The 23,511-nt window shown below is 34.7% G+C and overlaps 1 protein-coding gene across 1 annotated transcript in view; it reads right to left on the minus strand.

Annotated features, from left to right (window-relative positions):
• Positions 1-20,465, minus strand: part of LOC121727998 — a 146,980-nt gene extending 126,515 nt beyond the window's left edge. The window contains exon 1 of the mRNA XM_042116085.1: positions 20,385-20,465. The gene's annotated coding sequence lies outside the window, so the exon portion shown is untranslated. The remainder of the gene's footprint in view (positions 1-20,384) is intronic.
• Between the last annotated feature and the right edge of the window lie 3,046 nt (positions 20,466-23,511).

The raw sequence follows: 23,511 nt of genomic DNA on the forward strand, positions 1-23,511 counted from the left end.
CTAAACGCGTCGGTATAATACGACAGCTGAGATGTATCACGTGGGCTCCGGCCTGACCGAGCATACCACCTCGCCCGGTCGGAAGATCTTCCTTTGTGGCCACCACGCATTTTCCCACAACAGTATATTATTTAGTATATTATAATGTGAACTAAAATTTATCTACGCTCCCGCGCAGCTTGGACTAGCTATGTTAGCTAGTCCTAACATAGAATAGGATTCAGGATATTAATACCTTGATCGTGGGAATCGCAGATACAATAGATTTTCAAATGTTATGCGACAGCCGGGTGACGCTTGGGGGGATTGATGGGTTAGTTGTGAATGAAAGCTCAGCGAAAATGTTATTCCATTATTTCTATATAAATATCTTTCAAGGTGGCAAAATTCAACTTTAATATTAGCACTTAGCCCCAAATTAAGTACTTGTTGGACTTTCAACGGCTAAAAGCTTGAGGTGAGTTTACGAACATAAAAATGTTTGACTTTCCCAAACTTCGGCGATTTTATTGTTTGTTCTTTGTAATCTTTACTTTTTTGAGTGAGTAAGAATTAGTTCTAATTCGGTTGTCGACTGCTGATGTTGATTGTTGATTATAATATTATATCATGTCATTTCTAAATGCAAATTTCTAAAACACTCATAGCACAGCAAACAAAATTTGGCAAACTAAGTACTAGCTCTTCCATATAGACCTAGAAATTAACATAGTAAAACTCTGGAATGAACTGTCGCTAGCAGTATTTCTTAACTGCGAACCTTGAAGAGAGCGTACTTCGTCTTTAAATACTGGCAACGCACTTGCAACTTTCCTGATGTTGCGAGTGTCCATCGGCGACGATAGTTGCTTTCTATCGGGTGATCTGTTTGCTTGCTCGCCCCCTAATTTTATTTAAAAATAAATTTGCATGATAATAAAAGCTTGTCGCGTGATTTGTAAATAATAAACTAGTAAGTGCCAATTTAACTGAGTAAACTGATATTTTTTTTCCGCACCGCCCTTTTTTCCATACAAACGTTGTCCCCTGTTTCCTCCCTGGATAATGCTAGTAGAGTTATAATTTTTTTCCTGAATATCTACGGCCACTAATACAATGTCCCTATGTTTTCTTTTTTTTCATAATTTAATTATTAAATAAGATATGAACGTTCAAAAACCCAAAAAAATGGCCAGATTTTCCGCTGTGTTCAAACGTCCAGAAAACAGATTTGGCTAGATTATACAAAAAAAAGCAAAACATAGGAACACAGCTCAATCCTTTTTTTAATCTTTAATGAAAAAACTACTTAAATCGGTTAAGTTTTGGAGAAGGAATCAGGGGACAACGAATCGTTGATTTTCTGGATTTTCTGCAGTTGTCTCTATCGCGTTCTGCGGTATAGGCTTGAGGTAAGGGAGACAGCTATAGATATTACAAGTACTTTTTTTTCATTTCTCTAGCCCCTGGTGTATCCTCTTAAGTCTCGCGACAAGCTTTTATGATAATGCAAATTGTATAATATATTGAGGTGTTAACTTAATAGTTAGAATTTTTAAGGGGTTTATTTTCTTCTTTTTAAAGTATTTAAATAAAAGCTTTTTTCATAAAGTTTTTTGCTGAAAATTTATTTTTTGTTTTTTAGTTAAATCTCGGACTAGATTTCTTTAGTCTGCTTGATTGTAGTTTGTTTTGTTTCAAGAATTTGTTAAAATCCGATTAACTTAATTTAAGTCTTAAAGAAATCGTACTTAATTTTACGACTAAAAAATTAAATATCACTATTCACTTAACAAAAATGACCGGATTCAACCAGGCATTTTCTAACGCCCGGCTGGTTTGACATGACACGCCACGACACGACACGACACGACACGACACGACACGACACGACACGTCACGTTATGTTACGATACGACACGATACGACACGGCACGACAGGACACGACATGATTTTTCAATTTACTCTCAATGAGCCTTTTTGTTTAATACCTATATTGCAGAAGTGCTTTAAAAACTATATTACACTATCTTGCATGAGCCGCCATATTGGATGTAGAATGACAGTACATTTGTTTCCGAGTTACTCTCAATGAGCCCTTTCATTTGATACCCGTATTGCAGAAGTGCATTAAAAATAACTATATTCCTCTATCTTGAATGAGACGCCATATTGGATGTAGAATGACATTACATTCGTTTCCGAGTTACTCTCAATGAGCCCTTTCATTTGATACCCATATTGCAGTAGTGCATTAAAAATAACTATTCCCCTATCTTGGATGAGCCGCCATATTGGATGTAGAATAACATTACATTAGTTTTCCAGTTACTCTCAAAAAGCCCTTTCATTTAATATCCATATTGTAGAACTGCATAGAAAATAACTATTTCGCCATCTTGGATGGTCGGCCATATTGGATTTAGAGTGATGTCACATACAATATCATGCATTGTCATCCAAACTAAACATGTATGCAAAATTTCAGCTCGATCGGTTAAATATATCTACTTAAAAATTGAGTTCCAAAATTTCACCCGAACATACGTACTTACATACATACAGAGCAAGTTAAATAAAAGCTTTTAAAAATAACTATATTGTTTTAGTTAAACACCTAAAAATGGACAGAAACAGTGCTCTAGTACCTATCTAAGGGCTGAAACGCAAACGCGTTGCGGCATCGCGCTGCTAAAATTGGCAGTGGCGCCGCAACGCTGCTCAAATTCCAGCGTTATGACGTCATAATTATTGACAATAATTCAGTTTGTTTCCGGGATTCTTAGCGTAGTAAATATCAATAAAAAGTATTTGCTTTACTTTACCTTATAAGGTAAAGTAAAGTAAATACTTTTTATTGATATTTGACTATAGTCAAGCCCAGCTGCATGCCCAAAGCAGTAACGGGTTTCCTTCCTTTTACATTATTTTCCTGTATATATTTTAATAACCCGCTTAATAGCTCTTCAAATGATGATATACTCATTCTAAAGTAGGCGAAAAAAAATTTTTGTCTATATTTAATGCTTTGTATTTTCTAGAAAAGTGCTTGCCATCGGCATTCATAGCCTTATTAACCATTTAATAACAAAACAGGTTAACCATGTTTTTTGTGTGTGTGTCTCTGGCATGGATCGTTGAAAGAAACTTATTGCTTATTTGTTATTAAGAAAACATTACTCGGTTTTAAATATACGACACAGAAGAAACTGGATACATCGTGTCGTATATTTAAAACCGAGTAATGTTTTCTTAATAACAAATAAGCAATAAGTTTCTTTCAACGATCCATGCCAGAGACACACACACAAAAAACATGGTTAACCTGCCAAAACGCTGTTTTTCGCGACGCCGCAACGCAAACTCCCTATTTTAGCGGTGCGGAGCCGCGCGGTTGTGTGTTTCGCCCCTATAGCATTATAAAATAAAAGCAAACTTTTAAGACTTTAATTATTTTATATGGCTGTACAGTATACATAAATCACTTTGATTTGGTGTTGACTGTTTGGAGTCACTTTAATATACGCTCATACATTGTTTAGTACTAGATAAAGGAATTGTTCCCGGCGTCTACATTAAGTACATATTTTATGCGCCGTAATCTCTATATCTCATGACCTTCTGGGGGTAAGTGTGCTTATTCCTGAGTTTTATTGCCCAATGCTTTAGCATATTCGCGCTTAAATCTTCAATATTCATACTTTTTGTACCGTTGCAGGTTATTACAACTTATGAATATTACTTAAGTTAAGCTTAGTCGCCCACTAACGCAAAAAATGAAACATCGTCCTTCTCTCTTGATACTCACGCCCGTCATTCATATTATGCCAGGTGAAAAAGCATGACGCGGATTCATCGCTAAATAGATTTTTTCTCAATAACTCGATAAATATATAGGTACAATATTTTAAAAATCCGCTAGGTCAGATTCTCAAGGATAGAATTTTATGCAACGTGTTAAAATATTAACTATATTATAAAATCGACAATTTAGGGTTAGTCGCCCACTTAAGGACGAGAGTCATATTTCTAAATCTAATCATAATGCCTACGCAAAATTAGAAAATTCAAGTGGCATTAGGCGATTTGTCGTATCAGCTCTTTAAAATGCTCTTTCAATTCGCTAAATCGCTCTTTGTATATGGATTGACCCTTAGGGCATAAACTGCGTTAAGCGGGCACCCGCGCGGTTTCATACAAAAGTGACCCGTCGCGGGAAGCCGCGCGGCAAACCGTCGCGGGCAGGCGGGCCCCGCGCCCGCGCAACGGAGCCCGTCTCCCCGCGCGGCGGTTCCCGTTGCGGGGGCAGGCGCGGGGCGCGCCGAAAGGAGCACGCGCGGGCTAGTTCAGTTAATGACGCTATGTGTTACGCCTACGGGCGGCACGCGCTTAGTAACATATTATGCTTTCAGTTCTTAAAACAACACCGAAACCCCCAAACATGTATCTTCAAGGAGGTTGGAGTTCTGTTCACCGCCTTCTGACCATGGTATAATAAATCTTGGTGCAAAATCTTACTTTTTGGTAAGATTTACTTGGAATACTTCATTATTTATCCAAAATCACTATAAGTTTCCATTTGAAATACTTACTTCAGATTATGAATCGAAATCACAATATCAGCCAGATAAATATGCGGTTTTAGTAAAGATAGCGAGGAATTCCCTCAATTACTTATGGATCCCATCATGTAGTCTCCTTTTTTATGAAAATAGTACCAAATTCGCGTTAAACCCGATACAATAGCGAAAAAATCTTGAAAATCGGTCCACAATCGGAGAAGTGATCGTTGAACATACAAAAAAATATATAAACAGACGAACATATAACCTCCTCCTCCTTTATGGAAGTCGGTTAAAAAATGCAAATAAATAATCGGCCAAGTGCGAGTCGGACTCGCGCACGAAGTGTTCAGTATCGCTACATAGCAAAAATATGCCAAAAATTGTGATTTTTGTATGGGAGCCCCCCTTAGTTTTTTATTTCATTATAATATTATTATTAATTAATTAAGTACACATATAATTAAGGTCTTGGTGAAAATTTCAAGTGCCTACCTGTTGCCATTATTGAGATCACGTTTATTGTATGGGGCCCGCGCGGCGCAGTTGTGATATGACGTCACAGCGTAACCGGGCGCCCGCGTCGTACAGTTACAACGTTACAACTTATTTTGCTTATAAATCGGAAACTAATTAACGTATCCAAAAAATCACGTTTATTGTATGGGGCCCGCGCGGCGCAGTTGTGATATGACGTCACAGCGTAACCGGGCGCCCGCGTCGTACAGTTACAACGTTACAACTTATTTTGCTTATAAATCGGAAACTAATTAACGTATCCAAGTAATTCTTTCACTATATAATATTCTTTATTTTTGACAGAGAATGTGGACTGCTAATAATCAAAATTAGGTAACATTCTCCATTGACTAAACTTTACAACAAATTCCCCGCATAGCAACCTAGATTCAACGAAAGAGCTCACTGGTTGTCTTTTTTTTTTTTGCTCGTCGTCGTTTTGCTAAGTAATAATATATTAAGTTCTCCATCGATACGACTGTACATGCACAATGTTAAAATTAAACTGGAGACACTGCGTAAGTCGGGTCTCCGCGACGGGTCCCGCGACGGGGACCGCTGCGTGTTCACGCGCGTGCTCAAGCGACGTGCGCCCGTCGCGGGTGCCCGCTTAACGCAGTTTATGCCCTTAGATTTTTTACGTTAAATTGCAACAACATAAAACGTTAAATTTGCGGTAGAGCTGTCACGTTCTATACAAACAAAAAAGTTTAATATCTCTTGTTAACCTAATAGTAGTTAGAAGGTAACAATATTAGATTATTTTCCACTTTTATAATGTAATAAAATTTAACAAGAACTGACGACAACATAACATTAAATAGAAAGCATACCTCGATATCATTTCAGTAAAAATGTTCCGTCGAAAACCGTACCAAAAACATTATCTTTATGGAATAGAATGATTTGAGAGATTTTTCATCCATTCTTAACTTGGTACCGTTATATATCTTCCCCGTATTAACCACAGCTGGATATAATTCACGTAGTTTGATCACGTATACTTAATAATACTTTTGTTCACTTGTACAAAGATACTCTGAAGTATATTTTTAAAGTGTTTCATATCTTTAGGAAAGATGGCACGTCTGTATCAGCATTTAGCATGGACGTAGTATATTTTTAAGTATTTAACGAAACACTTAAAACTATACCTTCGTACATGCTAAATACTATAGATATAGATTATAGATATTATAAATGCGAAAGAGTGTCACTTAGTCATTTAGGGTATGTCATACTTTAGTCTCATCAGTGACTAAATTATATTATTAGTACCTGGATGACCGAGCTTTGCTCGGTATAGCAAACACTCATTGACTTCGTGTTACTTAATAGCGCCATCTGCTGGTCGTTAAAACAATTAGTTGCTAACAAAATAGTATTATTATTCGCCAATAGATGTCAGGAAGAGTCATATTTTTCAGTTTATCGATTATCGATAAAACACGAATAAAAAGACATTTTCTGAAAATGATTCCTAGCTAGATCGATTTATCGCCTCCGAAACCCCCTATATACTAAATTTCATGAAAATCGTTGGAGCCGATTCCGAGATTCCAATTATATATATAGATATTATATATATAGATATATTTATTGCCAGATACCTGATGTAATAAGGAGTAACTTAGGCTACTTTTTAACTGACTTCCAAAAAGGAAGAGGACATATTTTTACTTTTTTTATTTTTTACCTATGTATTTTACATTTTATTGACGCGGGCGAAGTCGTGGGTAAGCTAGTATATATATATATATATATATATATATATATATATATATATATATATATATATATATATATATATATATATATATATATATATATATATATATATATAAATGATCGGCAATCTCGCAAATAAGAATGACAAGTAGACTCAAGCATCCCACCGAAAAATTGGCAATGTAAATGACTTAGATCTTATATCTTTAAACGAGAAATTCTTGTATATATATTTATATAAAATTGGAATCTCGGAATCGGCTCCAACGATTTTCATGAAATTTTGTATATAGGGGGTTTCGGGGGCGATAAATCGATCTAGCTAGGAATCATTATTAGAAAATGTCATTTAATTCGTGTTTTATCGATCACCGAGCAAAGCTTGGTCAAACAGCTAGTTTTATATTAAGCTACGCACGTTATTATTTTTTTAGTAAGAGTTGATATTTTTACCCAACTTTAATTTTAGTCTGTACCTTGGCTTTTTGGCCTTGACTTACTGTCTTAAAATTTAAAGACTGTTTTATAAAAGCGCACAGTAATAATAATAACATAGATTATCTTCAAAATCAATCTCCCCCAAACACTCTATTTTCTTTTACATTATACAAAAATAATTGTCTTCTCCGTCATAATAAAATTTTCTCAGCTTGCCAAATTTCCTTTGAAAATAATTCTGACGTCGCAGAACATCGAAAAAACCCCAAAATGAGATTTGGCTGGAGTTCGCGTGCGACAAATGAAATATTTGTATAGAGCCGTGAGGAGGCCGTCGCGTGGAAGCGCAAACAAAAAGATTTCGCAGTTCGTTAGATACTTATAACAAAAGTATAGACGTAATAACATTTATTATAGAAATTAAAATACAAGGTTATTTAAATTGTATTTTATTATATCCAGTTTTCAGTTTTAATTTTTAGGGTTCCGTACCCAAAGGGTAAAAACCCTACCCTATTACTAAGACTTCGTTGTATGTCCGTCTGTCCGTGCGCTGTCTGTCCGTCTGTCTCCAGGCTGTAACTCAAGAACCGCTATAGCTAGACTACTGAAATTTTCACAGATTGTGTATATCGATTGCCGCCAACAAATACCTACTAAAAATAAAAAAAAAATTTTAAGGGGGGCTCCCATACAAGAAACGTGAATTGTTTGGCCTTTTTTGCTCGTAATCAATAATAGTAACAGCTAGGCACTTGAAATTTTCACAAAATCCTTAATTATATTTTTACTTTAATAATTAATAATACAATTAAAAGAAAATAAATATTTATTTCCCATACAAAAAACACAATTTTTGTCTACTTTCGCTTTATACCGGTACGGAACCCTTCGTGCGAGTGCGACTCGCACTTGGCCGATTATTAGTTATGATTTTGTTTCAATTTATTTTTGAATTTAGAAACATCACAAATAATAATTAAGGAAGCCTTGTGAGGAAGAAAAGGTTTGTTGAGTAATGTTGAGATTTTTTACCAAGCCCTCCGATCGTACTGCCAAATAAACGCGAAATAATAGTAGTCTTACACCGGTTCTCTATAAGACCGAAATGTTGAGCTAGTTTAAATGCGAACCGTAAGGTTCGCATTTAAACTAAATCCTAATCCTAATCCTAAGTAATTAGGATATCCCAGGAGGCATTGAATCAGGCCAAAAACAGAGACATGTGGCGAGCCCAATCCCGGAAAGCAAATATTGGTCAGCCATGAGGATACGAGTGATACGACTAAGAAGAAGAAATGCGAACCTATTCATGCTAAAGCATGGTTTTCTCGCATTAAAATTTGAGATAGCCAATTATAACGCCATAAATAAAGTTCGCAGTTTAAAAATAGTTTCGAGTCCACACAAAGCCTGAAGCCCCGGCAAAATGAAATTATAGAAAATCGCTTACTTCAAATGAAATTTTCTTTCACAATTTCAAAAGTAACTTTTCTTGAAAAACTCTTTTGGTGTGAATACAAATAACTACTGCGGGATTGAATTTTAATTTTTTCCTTTGATTATACAACGTATTCTTGAATATTTATAAAAAGTGTATGAATGGAAACTATTTTTAATTATCACCTTAATCAAAGCGGAAAATTAAAATTCATTCGAGCTTCTCGGGTCGTCCGCCCGACTCGGTTATTTTTTATTCTAAGCGAGACCTATTAGCAGTTAAGCTGTAATTATTTTACGTGATTTTTAAATAACAGAGATTTTATTAAGACTCATATTACTGCTTTTACACACCAAAAAATTAATAGTTTGACTCATGATCCAAAAAATTAATGATTTAAATTAAGAAGAAAAATACTATTAACTTTAAGGTTGTCTGGAAGAAACTGCTTAAAGCAATAAGACCACCTTTTTGCTGAATTTTGTAATTTTTATACTTTTTTTGTTGTTGATATTTCTTTTGTTTTTTTTTTGTCTCTTTTATGTGCTTTTATGTTTTTTCTGTTGTGTGTGCATATAAAGAATTTATTATTATTATTATTAACCATTCATCTGTGAATTGTAAAATAACATTGAACGTCCTACTTATAAGAGCCACGCTGTATACACGTCATCTTATATTATTTATTAATCCTATCCTTGTTTGATACTATGTTAGAAAATGCGCTACAAGTGCATATTATCTACAAAACATATCATAACTTTTTAATTTTAATAATTATTTAAACAAAATGGATCTTTTAATGAGTAAGATTTTTAATAAGTAAGCAGATAGAAGATAATATTGTCAAAACATCGATTTGAACACAAGGATTTGAATCATTTAATATATTGTTGAATTTTTATAAAGTGACAATATCACATTAATAACGTCATCAGACTATGCAATGCAGCATGCCAATAAGTTAAATTCGGTGTTATAACGATTGAATAATAGAAAATTTAGGTGGAATAAAGAATAATTAAACAGACTTGCTTCCTTTGCACTGAAAATGTTCGATATTAACATCGAAATATCTGAATTCGTGTATTTAAAAATGAATATTGCATTAAAGGTTTGAAGAATTTTAATGCTAGAAGCACATATTCTATTTTACATGGTTTGTTTATTCCGGATTTTACATTTTAGCTGTGTAAAGCGAGGTGCTAACATTATCATCCAAACTTATTTTGAACTTCATGTAAATAGTTGACGACATCTGACTTGAAAACTATAACCTACATTTTCATACGAGCCATATACGAGCGGCGGTAATTACATTCAATAAAAAAAAAAACATTGTTTTATTTCTGAATAGATTTGTAACAAATGAACTTTCAGAACGTTGATACTACTGGTGCCTACCACCGGTTCGGGAACTATCCCGGCGAAAAGAACCGGCGTTAGAAACTCGCTCGCACTTTTTACTTTTAAAAAAATAATCTATTTAAAATTCCATCAAATAACCCTTGCTTGTAGCTTGCTCGTTTGAATAACTTAATAAAAAAAATGTATATAATACGTTAGAAAATATCTTCTCCTCAATGGAAGAAAGCTACCTTCTCTTCAATGAAGGGACTTACTACTACTTAGATTGAAGAGAGGGGATAGGAACCTTTTTTTGTAGTAACTTAGTGATAAAATTTCCTAATGCTCATAAATCATATTCCAACTACGTAAAACTAATTGAGAGGAATATTCTAACCGACTTCAAAAAAAGGAGGTTATCAATTCGACGTGTATGTATGTAATATTTTCAGAACTGCCCAGTTTTTGTATGTTGGTCTATTTCAGTTTCTGAACAAATGTGCTAAATTACAAAAGTGGACTTATGTATGTATATTATTATATATGTATGTATGTATGTTTTTATGTTTGTGTTCGTATATCTCCGGAACTACAAGTCGAATTTAATTAATTCTTTTTTTTTTGTATTCGGTATTGATCAACTTAGGGAACACTACCATCAAAATCGGTGCAGTAGTTTTTGAGATAAGGCAATTTTAATTCTCAATTACGTACATTTTGAAGTCGGTTTTATCTTTTTAAAATACAATTATTTTATTCATTATAGAAATATCCAAGTTTTGGTACTTATTTATTAACGTTATGTACTTAATTCCATATAATTTATGGTCAAGCTAGTATAATTATTATATTCTACGTAATATCCTTGACTTAGCCAACACGTACATGACTGTAATCTGAACAAGTTTAAGACGAGCCTCATACAATTTATGTTGTAAACTTAATGACTTCAAGTTGCGTAGTCGTTTATTATACCTACAGATAAATTCAAATTACTCGTAAATCGTTTTTACTCAATCATGGCCTTTATTTTGTAGAATTTGTCGATAAAGTATGCGGAAGGCATTTTTCTAAGAACTCTTTATCGCAAAAATTTTGACACCAATTTTTTTAGGTGAAGGACCGAAAAAATTGTACATCAATTATTACTATAATTAGTATTTAGTACTAAGTAGTTAATATAAAACCTCTTGGATTAATTTTGCGATTTAAAATAAAACTGCATTCCAACTAAGTTAATAAGCGAAATTCGATTAGGTAGAACATTATATTATTACTAGAGGTCACCCAATGGTCGAAATTTGACCTTACTTGCAACGACATTAGGACTACTACCTATATTTTGTAAAAAATGTTGACTTCATCATAGTTTTTTTCAATTCTTGGCTCTGGGACTATGATGATCTCAGACTGGCCGTTTAAGCATTGTCTAATAGTATCTAAAATTAAATAAAAAAAAACAATAATTCATTTTCAACTTGTTGTCAACAGACTTCAACCATAAATAAAAGAGTATAAATTCGTATGTATAGGCTTGTCACTCAGAAATCTGTCATTTTTCCTAGTAGTAGTGTCGTAGTGTGTGTAACGTTTTATTTGTTAAAAATATATATGATAAAAGCATAATTTTAAAATAATATTAGCTCGATGCACTCCTTCACGATATAAACTATAACTGTGCGAAATTTCATGCACCTACGTTTCCCCATTTTTCGTAAAAAGGGTTACAAAGTTTTTCTCTCACGTATATATAGATATTATTTTACGCCATGTATCATATTCAAGATCCGCTGTCTTAGTCTAGCAAGTAAGTTTTTCAATATGCTAGAAAAAGACAGTCAAGCAGACAATACTTCTGTAAGTCTGAGCAAGAGAGATGTCACTATCAGTAACACTGCGTCATAAAAAGAGACGTGTGATACATGACAGCAGCACTCTTTTTTTGACGTCCAGTCGGCACGTGCCGCACGTTGACAATTTATTATCATAGAAATCATGGTCAATCATGCTTGTGTAAGTGTATACGTACACATATTTTTACACACAGATGAAACCAATTTCGGTTTCGTTTGACAGCTCGGGATTGTTGCTCTATTCCGCTAGGTATATTAATTTTATAAGCCAGTCTAAGTCCTAACTCAAAGCCTAGTAAGAAGAAGTAGTAGAAGCACTTTAATAGCTAAGTAATGGAAGAAGCATTTCTAGGATGCGATTAATTAAATTATCTAAAATCTTGAGTAACGACCATCAGGTGCTCACGATAACAATAATGGACGGTTTAATGTGGTATTTAAGCTCGAACTTACAATTGCGATACTTTAGTGTTGCTATTCTTTCTATAAATTCTACCATCATCTAGAATTCTACCATCATCACTGGTCATTAAAACAACGAGGCATCATAGAGAGATGTGCAGAAAATATAGGCAGCATAATATTATGTACAGTGAGAAGATTATAAAAATAAAATAGATTTATAATAAAATAATGTTATAGGTGAAAATAATAGCAAAACAAATAAAAAGGTCTAAGGCAGGGGTCACCAATTAGTTTCGCTCGGGGTCCATTTTAAGAATTGAAATGACCTTCGCGGTCCGCACATTTTATAAAATAATAATGAAACAAAGGTAGGTACTCGTAAGTAATTGCGGAAATTACAAAGGTTTTTTTTTTCATCATCATTTACCTACATATCAACGAGAAAAGTGAATTTTTTGTAGCTAATTGTTATCTCTCTGGTGTTTGGAGTAAAATTGGTGCAAGCTGTTGATATGAAATCCTGGAGATGTTGATCAGTAAGTCGAGAGTCGAGACCAAAATTTATTTCAACGAAGTTCATCTTCGAAAATGCTTGGTCCGCGCACCATGGGTTGGCAATCCGGATGCGGACCGCGGTCCGCCATTTAGTGATCCCTGGTCTAAGGGATATGGCAAAAAGGTCATTGACGACTCAAATATAATAATGTATTAATATAATGTATTACCAAAAATATTAAGAGGAGTCCACACCGCCTTTTTTTCCATACAAACGTTGTCCCCTGTTTCCTCCCTGGATAATGCTAGTAGAGTTATAATTTTTTTCCTGAATATCTACGGCCACTAATACAATGTCCCTATGTTTTCTTTTTTTTCATAATTTAATTATTAAATAAGATATGAACGTTCAAAAACCCAAAAAAATGGCCAGATTTTCCGCTGTGTTCAAACGTCCAGAAAACAGATTTGGCTAGATTATACAAAAAAAAAGCAAAACATAGGAACACAGCTCAAGCCTTTTTTTAATCTTTAATGAAAAAAGTACTTAAATCGGTTAAGTTTTGGAGAAGGAATCAGGGGACAACGAATCGTTGATTTTCTGGATTTTCTGCAGTTGTCTCTATCGCGTTCTGCGGTATAGGCTTGAGGTAAGGGAGACAGCTGGTGTATCCTCTTAATATGCACTATAATAGTTCACTCGGCTTAACTTGGCGGTAGCGGTCTGCATTGACTCCCTGTCAAAAACTTGTCATTTTCTATACAAAGCCGCGATTGACAACATCTGACATCTTATTGTCAATCGCGGCTTATATAGAAAATGACAAGTTTTTGACAGGAAGTCAATGACCGCTACCGCCCAGTTACGCCGAGTGAACCTTACAAAATATCTTCTGTATGTACCATAAAGTTAATATACCTAGCGAAATAGAGAAACAAAGGCCTGAGCAAGAGAGATGTCACTATTAGTAACACTGCGTGGTAAAAAGAGACGTGCTATACATGACAGCAGCCCTTTTTTTTCGTTCAGTCGGCATGTGCTGCACGTTGATAATTTAATCTCATAGAAATCATGTTAGTAAGTGTATACGTACACATATTTTTACACACAGATGAAACCAATTTCGATTTCATTTGACAGCTCGACACTCGATATTTGATATTCCACTAGGTATATTAACTTTATGGTATGTACCAACAAAGAAATTGATTCATAGGCATTTCGTAATTTGGTCGGGCCATATCAATAATAATAATATCTATGGACGCTTCACACCACGTCAGTGATTTGGCCCCGTAGTAGACCCCGTGGTAGTAAGCTACCGAGGTATGTGGGACTCGCTGGGGGGCGGAAGGCATACCCACTAAAACCCCAACGGTATTCCTGCTCTTCCGCTTAAGGACGCTATCACATTTTTTCACAAATATCAGCGATTTTCAGGTACCATTTTAAGGAATTAGGAGTCACACTGCAAGGATATTTTGGTTTCAAATGAAAGATAGTATATATTCATCTCTACGTCTATACCATAAAAAAATTATAGCCGCATCCAAAATTTTCACATAAATACGTTTAAACCATCGCAATTCGCAATAATCGCAAAAGATTAAAAAAATGGGGTTTGATTAGGTACCTACCATTATAGCTAAATAGTGTATTATCTAAGGAAAATAAATATACAAAAAATTGTTGCTTATTTAGTCCCCTATACGAATAGCTAAATATTTTATATAAAAATAAATAACATTTCCATCTATAAGAAAAATAAGAAACGCTCTCAAATTTCTTAATACATTTTCGCCCTGTCAAGAACGCGGCGAGCGCCGTAACCGCCACTGTACTAGGCGCGCTGATATTGAATGTTATTTTAATGTCCTTAACGTCGATATTCGTACTGACCTGCTAATTTTTGTCATAATTTTTGTGATAGCGTCCTTAAGAGGAGTCCACACCGCCCTTTTTTCCATACAAACGTTGTCCCCTGTTTCCTCACTGGATAATGCCGGTAGAGTTATGATTTTTTTCCTGAATATCTATGGCCACTATTAGCATGTCCCTATGTTTTCTTTTTTTTCATAATTTTATTATTAAAAAAGATAAGAACGTCCAAAAACCCAAAAAAAATGGCCAGATTTTCCTCTGTGTTCAAACACCCAGAAAACAAAACTGGCTAGAATATACAAAAAAAATAAAACATAGGAACACAGCTCAAGCCTTGTTTTAATTCTTAACGAAAGAAGTACTTAAATTGGTTAAGTTTTGGAGAAGGAATCAGCGGACAACGAATCGAAGATCTTCTGTTCTTTTATTAGAACTTTTGTCGTATTGTCTCTATCGCGCTCTGCGGTGGGAGACTTGAGATTGGTGAGGCAACAATACATTTTCAAATACCTATTTTCAATTTCTCTCGCCCCTGGTGTATCCTCTTAAGGCAGAGCCACGGGATACGCGGAATACACAACCGCGACCCTGCCAGCGGATGCCCCTAAAGGATTCAATGCATGGCTGTTAGGCCCACACTGTGACGACGATGCCCGTGGTAAGTACCTGAAGGACTTGTGTTACGGATACCAGACAACGGATATATTATATTTAATACTTTTATACTATACATATATTTAAGATTTTTAGTATACCAGACACACAATTTAATACACATCCATAACCCAGGAACATTGAAGACTTTTTAGAGCTACGAAAATGCGTAGCTCCGCCACCTGCTTGTGGAACAACTTCTCTGATAGTCCATTGTTGCCAACAAGACGGATATTATAATAAATTTAAAAAATATATTATAATATAAATTACGTGTGGCACTCGGGGACTGCCGCGGTAAAGCTATTGCATACCATTTTTATCAATTTATGCAATTATAATTCGCATACGTCTGTCTTCTAGACGCTTGCATACAAACACCGTGCTGAGGTGTCGAACTGAAACGCGCGCCGTACCGACCAGAGTGTTAGGTTTTTTCGTTACGTTTCTTGATTCGGTCGCTGCGTCGCGATAAAAGCTATGCAATTGCTTAAAATTCTTATAAGGAGTTGTATCATAACATTAATTAATTTTATTCAATTTTTAATAAACAGCGTACATTTTCCAGTCTCAACTAATTTTCTCACTTCATTAGCTTTGTAAACTTTGTACCTTTCTTCAGTCTGATAAAATTATTTAAGAGTATACATGAGAGAGCCATGCTTCGGCACGAATGGGCCGGCTCGACCGGAGAAATACCACGTTCTCACAGAAAACCGACGTGACACAGCGCTTGCGCTGTATTTCGCCGAATGAGTGAGTTTACCGGAGGCCCAATCCTCTACCCTATTCCCTTCCCTACCCTACCCTATTCCCTTCTCTTCCCTTCCCTACCCTCCCCTATTACCCTCCCTCTTAAAAGGCCGGCAACGCACTTGTAGCTCTTCTGATGCTGCGAGTGTCCATGGGCGACGGAAGTTGCTTTCCATCAGGTGACCCGTTTGCTCGTCTGCCCCCTTATTTCATAAAAAAAAAGAGTTTATTCTAGGAGATTCTATATCTAATACTCGTATTAAAAGAGGTTTTATTTTTAAATTAGTAATAATAATGATTATTTTGGTGCTAGTTTTTTCGATCAGCGTACTCTTTGCCATCCACATTTTTAAAAGTAAAATATTCTTTATCAGCGTTCTGTTTGCTTTTGGAAAGGGTAAAAAATGATTAACTCACATCAGGACAAGTGACCTGATCGAAATTTCGATCAGGATCAGGATAGGAAGGGACATAATCCATACTAATATTAGAAATGTGAAAGTTTGTCTGTCTGCCAACTGTTCACGCTCAAACCGCTGTACCTATTTGGCTGAAATTTCGTATGGAGATACCTTGAGTCCCGGAAAAGGACAGAGGATACGTCTTGTTATCCCGGAAAAATGTACGGTTCACGCGTGATTTTAGCACAAGGAACCTGCGGGCGTCATCTAGTATTCTAATAAAAGATCACTTCTGCTGGCACCAAGTGATTTTTTATTCATTACGAAACATATTTAATTATTTTTTATTTAGCTGTCATAGTTTGCTGCTTTTTAAATCATGTACCCACACAAAAATTGGCCATTAAAACCTAAGAAGACCAAAAACTTACGAAAGTATTTAATAAATTATGTATTTTAATTACGACATAAAACAGGGTTATAATTTTCAAAGATAAAAAACTTAAGTGTTCTGGGAAAAACGATTTTCTCTTAAGATTAATATCTTGAGAAAAATTCAATTAGACAAAATCTTGTCGCCTAGAGATGGAGGCCTTTTGAAATAAATATGCAATTAGTATTCAATATTATTAGTGGCTAGCTACAAAGACTTCTATTTAAACAGTTTAAATAGAAGTTTTTATTTTATTGATATTGATATTAGTTTGCCATATTGACATAAAAACTTTTAATAATAATGAGTAATGACTACTTATACCACTTTTTTAACCTTACAGTTTAAACTAATTTTTGGATTATAATAATACTAGATGACGCCCGCAATTCCGTTGCGCGAAAATTTGTTCATCGTGCGGGAACCGTACATTTTTCCGGGATAAGAAGTATTCTATGTCCTTTCCCAGGTCTCAAAGTACCTCCATACCAAATTTAAGTAAAATATGTTCAGCGGTTTGGGCGTGAAAGAACCGACTTTCGCATTAATAATATTAGTATGGAAGTATTATTTACTATATCGCACCAAAACTGTTCACTACTTTTATTATTAACTACTTTCTATTGCTGCTCTATAATTATATAGCTCTTATTAAATCCTAAGTCTATGTATGAAATGTGTTTATAATATTTTTAATATTATAGCAGGAACATAGTACGCTGACGATATGGACTTGATGGATTGTTTAATAAAATATTTGTTTCAGAGCCCGGTAAGTGCGTACTGCGTAGTGATTTATTATGAAGTTTTTCAGCTTAAGTAGGTTAACAATTCAATTTACTTAAATTATTATTGCTTTAAAGTGCGTTATGTATAATTTATGTTAATTATAGTCGGTCGCATTTCATCTTTTACTCTTTTGAGTAACAAAGACCACACTATTTTATATACCTGTAAATTATACTAGAAAGGATAGAACTGAAAAGAGGAAGGACCCAATATCAAAATAAAAAAGATTCCATGAAATAATATTATTAAAGTATTGAAAATGTATTAAAATATTTGACGCTTCTTCCTCATATTATGATATTATATATTCCATACTTACTGAATGCAATCTTAATAAATTACTAGCTGCCCCGGCAAACGTTTCTTTGCCATAAATAGTATTTCACCCGTATTATTTTATTGAAGTGACTAAATAAGTATGTCACCATTGCAACGTCCATCGCTATCCCGTTGCACAAACAATGGTCGCCGTCAGTCCCGAGTTGTAATAATTTACTATTATTTATTCAACAATTAATGCACTTATCAATATAATAAGCACCCAGTAGCCGATTCTCAGACCCACTGAATATGCATATAAAATTTGGTTAAAATCAGTAAAGCCGTTTCGGAGGAGTATGCGGCCTAACATTGTGACACGAGAATTTTGTATATATAAGATAATTATTTATGTAATTAACAAAACTTACTCGCTACCAAAATTACCGGCCCTTAATTTTTATGAAACGTATATATTAAAGTATTTAAAAGAAGTGTTTTCGTTCTTATTCCTTGGAAATGCATTTTAACATCTTTTTCTCTCAGAAATCAAGCAAAAACAAAGTATCGTAGGTGAGACAACATAAAATAATCAAAAAACTGATATTATGAAACTATGACAAGAAAAAGTGAAACTTAAAGAATGCGAAAAAGCTTAAGGCTGCACCCAAGCTGAGCAAAGCTGTGTTGCGAGGAATGTGCTTTTGAGAACCAACAGAATCGCGTCATTGACATGTCTTTGCCATCACATCGCTCAGCGCGGCGATGCTATTGGTTCTCAACAAAAACACATTCCTCGCAACACAGCTCCGCTCAGCTCTGGTGGAAACGCAGCTTTATAATTGAAACCCGTATAATCCATACTAATAATATTTATACGTGGGAGAGCCATGCTTCGGCACGAATGGGCCGGCTCGACCGGAGAAATACCACGTTCTCACAGAAAACCGACGTGAACCAGCGCTTGCGCTGTGTTTCGCCGAGTGTGTGAGTTTACCGGAGGCCCAATCCCCTACAATATTCCCTTCCCTACTCTCCCCTATTCCCTTCCCTTCCCATCCCTACCCTCCCCTATTACCCTATTCCCTCTTAAAAGGCCGGCAACGCACCTGCAGCTCTTCTGATGCTGCGAGTGTTCATGGGCGACGGAAGTTGCTTTCCATCAGGTGACCCGTTTGCTCGTTTGCCCCCTTTTTCATAAAAAAAAATATAAATGCTAAAATCTGTCTGTCTGTCTTTCTCTCTGTCTGCCTGTCTGTCTGTCGGTCTATTAACTCTTTACGCCCAAACCGCTGAACCGACTTTGCCGAAATTTGGTATGGAGATACTTTGAGTCCCGGGATAGGACATAAAATACTTTTGATAACGGAAAAACATACGGTTCCCGCGCGATAAACAAATTTTGGTGCCATGAATTTGCGGTCGCCATCCATACTAATATTATAAATGCGAAAGTGTGTCTGTCTGTATATCTGTTACCGCTTGACGCCTAAACCGCTGAACCGATTTTGCTGAAATTTGGCATGGAAATACTTTGAGCCCCGGGAAAGGACATAGGATAGATTTTATCCCGAAAAAATGTACGGTTTTTGGCGCAACGGAGTTGTGGGAGACATCTAGTCTAGTATAAACTATAATAGTGAAGATCTCATGTTTAACAATACGGCGACCCGCCCGGATACTTATTATAATTTCAATAAGCCAAGGCCTTTCATGGTCCTAATTTCAAATGTATGAGCGAATTCATATAAATATCTGTTTATAATTCAACTAAAATTCATGTATGATATTTGTTTAATTTTACTACTTTTACTAAAATCAATTTTCTAGTAACTCATAACATTTAAAATTTCAACTTTTTAACAATGGTATCAAAATATAACGCAAGTATTTAAATGTTGAAAACACTCACGATTTAGAAAATTTCCAGTTAATGTTATCATAGTAATGTTATCTATAAACCATGAAAATCACACAACAATTAAATTCTTATTAAAAAGTTAAATAAAATCATGAAAAATATTAAATATTATACGCCTAATCGTATGTCGTAGCACGCCTGCTACGCGTTCGTAGCGTGCTACGAACGCGTAGCAGCACTTTATGTTTCTTTTGATAATGTTACTTTTAATTAATTTAAAAATTCAAGTACATCTTTGTTTATTCTATGTATTTTTAAATAACATATAAAAAATATAGAATAATATATTATATTTAATATTTCATCAACGAATGTGTTAAAAAGAGAATTTTAAAATTTAAGTTCAAAAATTATTTTCTCTTTTAAATAATAATTATTGTTAACATTAATTTATACATTTTTACCATTTTTTTAAGCTGTACCTACACAAAGTACTACTAAATTCCAATAACAATAAAAACAACAACCCTTTTCACGCACACTTAACAATTCAGCTACAACGATAAAAAATATATTGTCACTTACCAACATCACATTTTAATCGCACAAGCACAGCACAAGTTTGGGTAAAGTATAACAACACGTGACGTCACACGACCGCGCGCTCTCCGCACCGCCGTCAAACTAACCTCCGACAGACGAATCCTGCATTTCTCGAGATATCGAGATAAGGCTTGCCGCATATTTGGATTCGGAATTTCGATTTTTTTTATTCAATTCATTTCAATTCAATTGCTTTATTTGCTAATTGTGTGTTAGTAAAGATGTTAATATAGTTAACAATAGTATTTGAGAAATAGAGTTAGAGTAAGAGTAGAAAAAATCACGGAAATTATATTAAATTTTGTATTTAATACAATTTCCGTAGTCCAAAAGTTTCATAAAAACTTTTAGATTACGGAAATTATATGAAATACAAAATTCTCGCTTCGTTTATTTGTCAAACTTCTCGGCTGAACAGATTTAAATAAAACTTTGTGTACTTATCGGGTGAGTCTGAGAATTGTTCAATAATAGATATGTATTTTTTTAAAATGAAATAAGGAGGTAAACGAGTAAACGGGTCACCTGATGGAAAGCAACTTCCGTCGCCCATGGACACTCGCAGCATCAGAAGAGCTGCAGGCGCGTTGCCAGCCTTTTAGAGGGAATAGGGTAATAGGTGAGGGTAGGGATGGGAAGGAAAAGGAATAGGGGAGGGTAGGAAAGGGAATAGGGTAGGGGATTGGGCCTCCGGTAAACTCACACACTTGGCGAAACACAGCGCAAGCGCTGTTTCACGCCGGTTTTCTGTGAGAACGTGGTATTTCTCCGGTCGAGCTGGCCCATTCGTGCCGAAGCATGGCTCTCCCACGTATATCCTTAATAACGTATATTATGGCAAAACAACGCCTGCAGTTTTAGCTAGTTACGAGCACTTATGTTATAATCATATTATGTGAAGAATGAGAGCTTTAATAGCTCTCATTCTTATCATACCGCATACGCCAAGAATAAGAGCTTTAATAGCTTTCATTCTTCACATAGCTTTTTAATTGCCAAATTAATTACAAACAGTTAAGTTTCGGATACATTTCAATTTTAGAAAAAATATAACGAGTCAAATAGTTTTTTGAGCTCCAATAGCCAAGAAATAGTAATGGCATAACTTAAGGCGGGGATTAATCTCAATCCAAAACAATAACCTTACACACAGCCAAAGACCAAGCGTATACGCATCGCAATAAGATTCAACACAAATAAAACACAATAATATTACTTGCACTTTTTCCACTATATTCATTAATTACTACAAATTTTACTTAAACACCTATGTGTTTAAGTTAAATTTGTTGTAAATTGCTACAAATTTTACTTAAACACCTATGTGTTTAAGTTAAATTTGTAGTAATTAATGAATATAGTGGAAAAAGTGCAAGTAATATTGTGTTTTATTTGTGTTTTAAATGAATTTCCACCAAGAACCGACAGTACAATCAATTAGTTACTCGAGCGGATCTTCTCTATTTTTCATGTTTTTTTAAATATCTTTAGAAATAAACATTAAGAATCAAAATTGTTCGGTTAAGGACATTTTAGTATAGATTTATTAACAATTTATTCAAATAAAATGTATAATTATCCTAGTTAATACTTATATTTCGATGAAATAGCTTTTTATTGGAGGTAAGTTTGTAGATTAATTACAGCCAAAGTATTACGTTTCATTAATTTTTATGGTTTAAGGTATTTTAAATATTGTGCTTTATATCTCATATTTTTTAACACTTCGTTATTATATTGGAACTAGGTAAACCGGGAGTCACGGAATAACAAATTGGGGTTTATCCTTGCCTTAAGTCTGAAAATTGTTGGCCCCAAATGGGTTAAAAAAATGAAACATTATATTATTAAAATCTTTGATTTGATATTTCAAAGTTATTATTTTCAAAGCAATTTATAGAAAGCCATTTCAGTTACCATAATACAACTTCTTGCCCTGTTAGGGTGTTTCCTGGAAGGGCTGAACCCACAGACATAGACCGAGATAGATACCGCATGTCTCTCCATTTGTATGAAAACGAGCGTGTCACTTTTTTCCTTCCTACTGTGACGTACCGAAGATAAGAAACGTGTCCATTAGCTTGGCCAAAGTTTCTTTTTTAAATTATACAGCTCAATATGGCACTTTTAGGCATTTAGGCATTTTTAAAATTCCGATTGACGTCCGATTCTGATAGCAGACTAAAGAACAGACTTTCGAAAGACGAGCATTGCTCGTCGTTTGGGAACGCGATATGGCACGCGAAGTACATAGACATGCGGTATCTATCTTGATCTATATCTGTGGCTGAACCCGAGTTTGCCCCAAGTGTCAATTCTAATTGCCCTACTGTAGCCGCCGTGGGCGACTGTTACCCGCCCTCATAGTAAGGGTCTTCACGATGATTGGTGCCCGATATTTAGTGTGATTTATTTTATATTAAAATATGAATAATAATAAAATAACTATGGACGCTTCATACCACGTCAGTCTGGTTCCGTGCTAAGTACCTGAAGGACTTGTGTTACGGGTACCTGCAGACAACGGAAACATATTTAATACTTTTATAATATTATACAAATATTAATTTTATGTACTTTCGTTTTATTATAACTTTGATTTTGATAATCTATCTGCATGATGTAAAAATAAGTAACATTTTTATAATGTAATTTTAAGCACAATTAATTATTATATTTTGTGATAATATGTGAGATCTATCATAGAACTTTTTGTGAATGACATGACCCCTCCCAAAATGTAGGTTATGAAAATCTGATTCTTATATTTTGATATTATATTACTATACTACATTACATTATGTCTATTACTTATATCAACGACGGCACCTATCCAAATATAATATAGTATAGGGTTAGATTAGACTTTGAAGAAGAACAAACCCCATCGCAACGCTATAGACAATTTAGCAACTGAATAATATTATGTTTTTGATTTTTAAATATTACAAATACATGCATTTGCTTTACATTTACGTACTTTAACGCGGCTCTGGCACAATATAAATATGTACAGTAGAATATCTTAATACTAGATCGCTCTAAATGAGTGTACACACTGAAGCGTGATTTAAGACACTTTTAAGGAGCAAGCAATGCAACATCACAC

Source organism: Aricia agestis, chromosome 6, assembly GCF_905147365.1.
Source record: "Aricia agestis chromosome 6, ilAriAges1.1, whole genome shotgun sequence".
Lineage (NCBI taxonomy): Eukaryota > Metazoa > Arthropoda > Insecta > Lepidoptera > Lycaenidae > Aricia > Aricia agestis.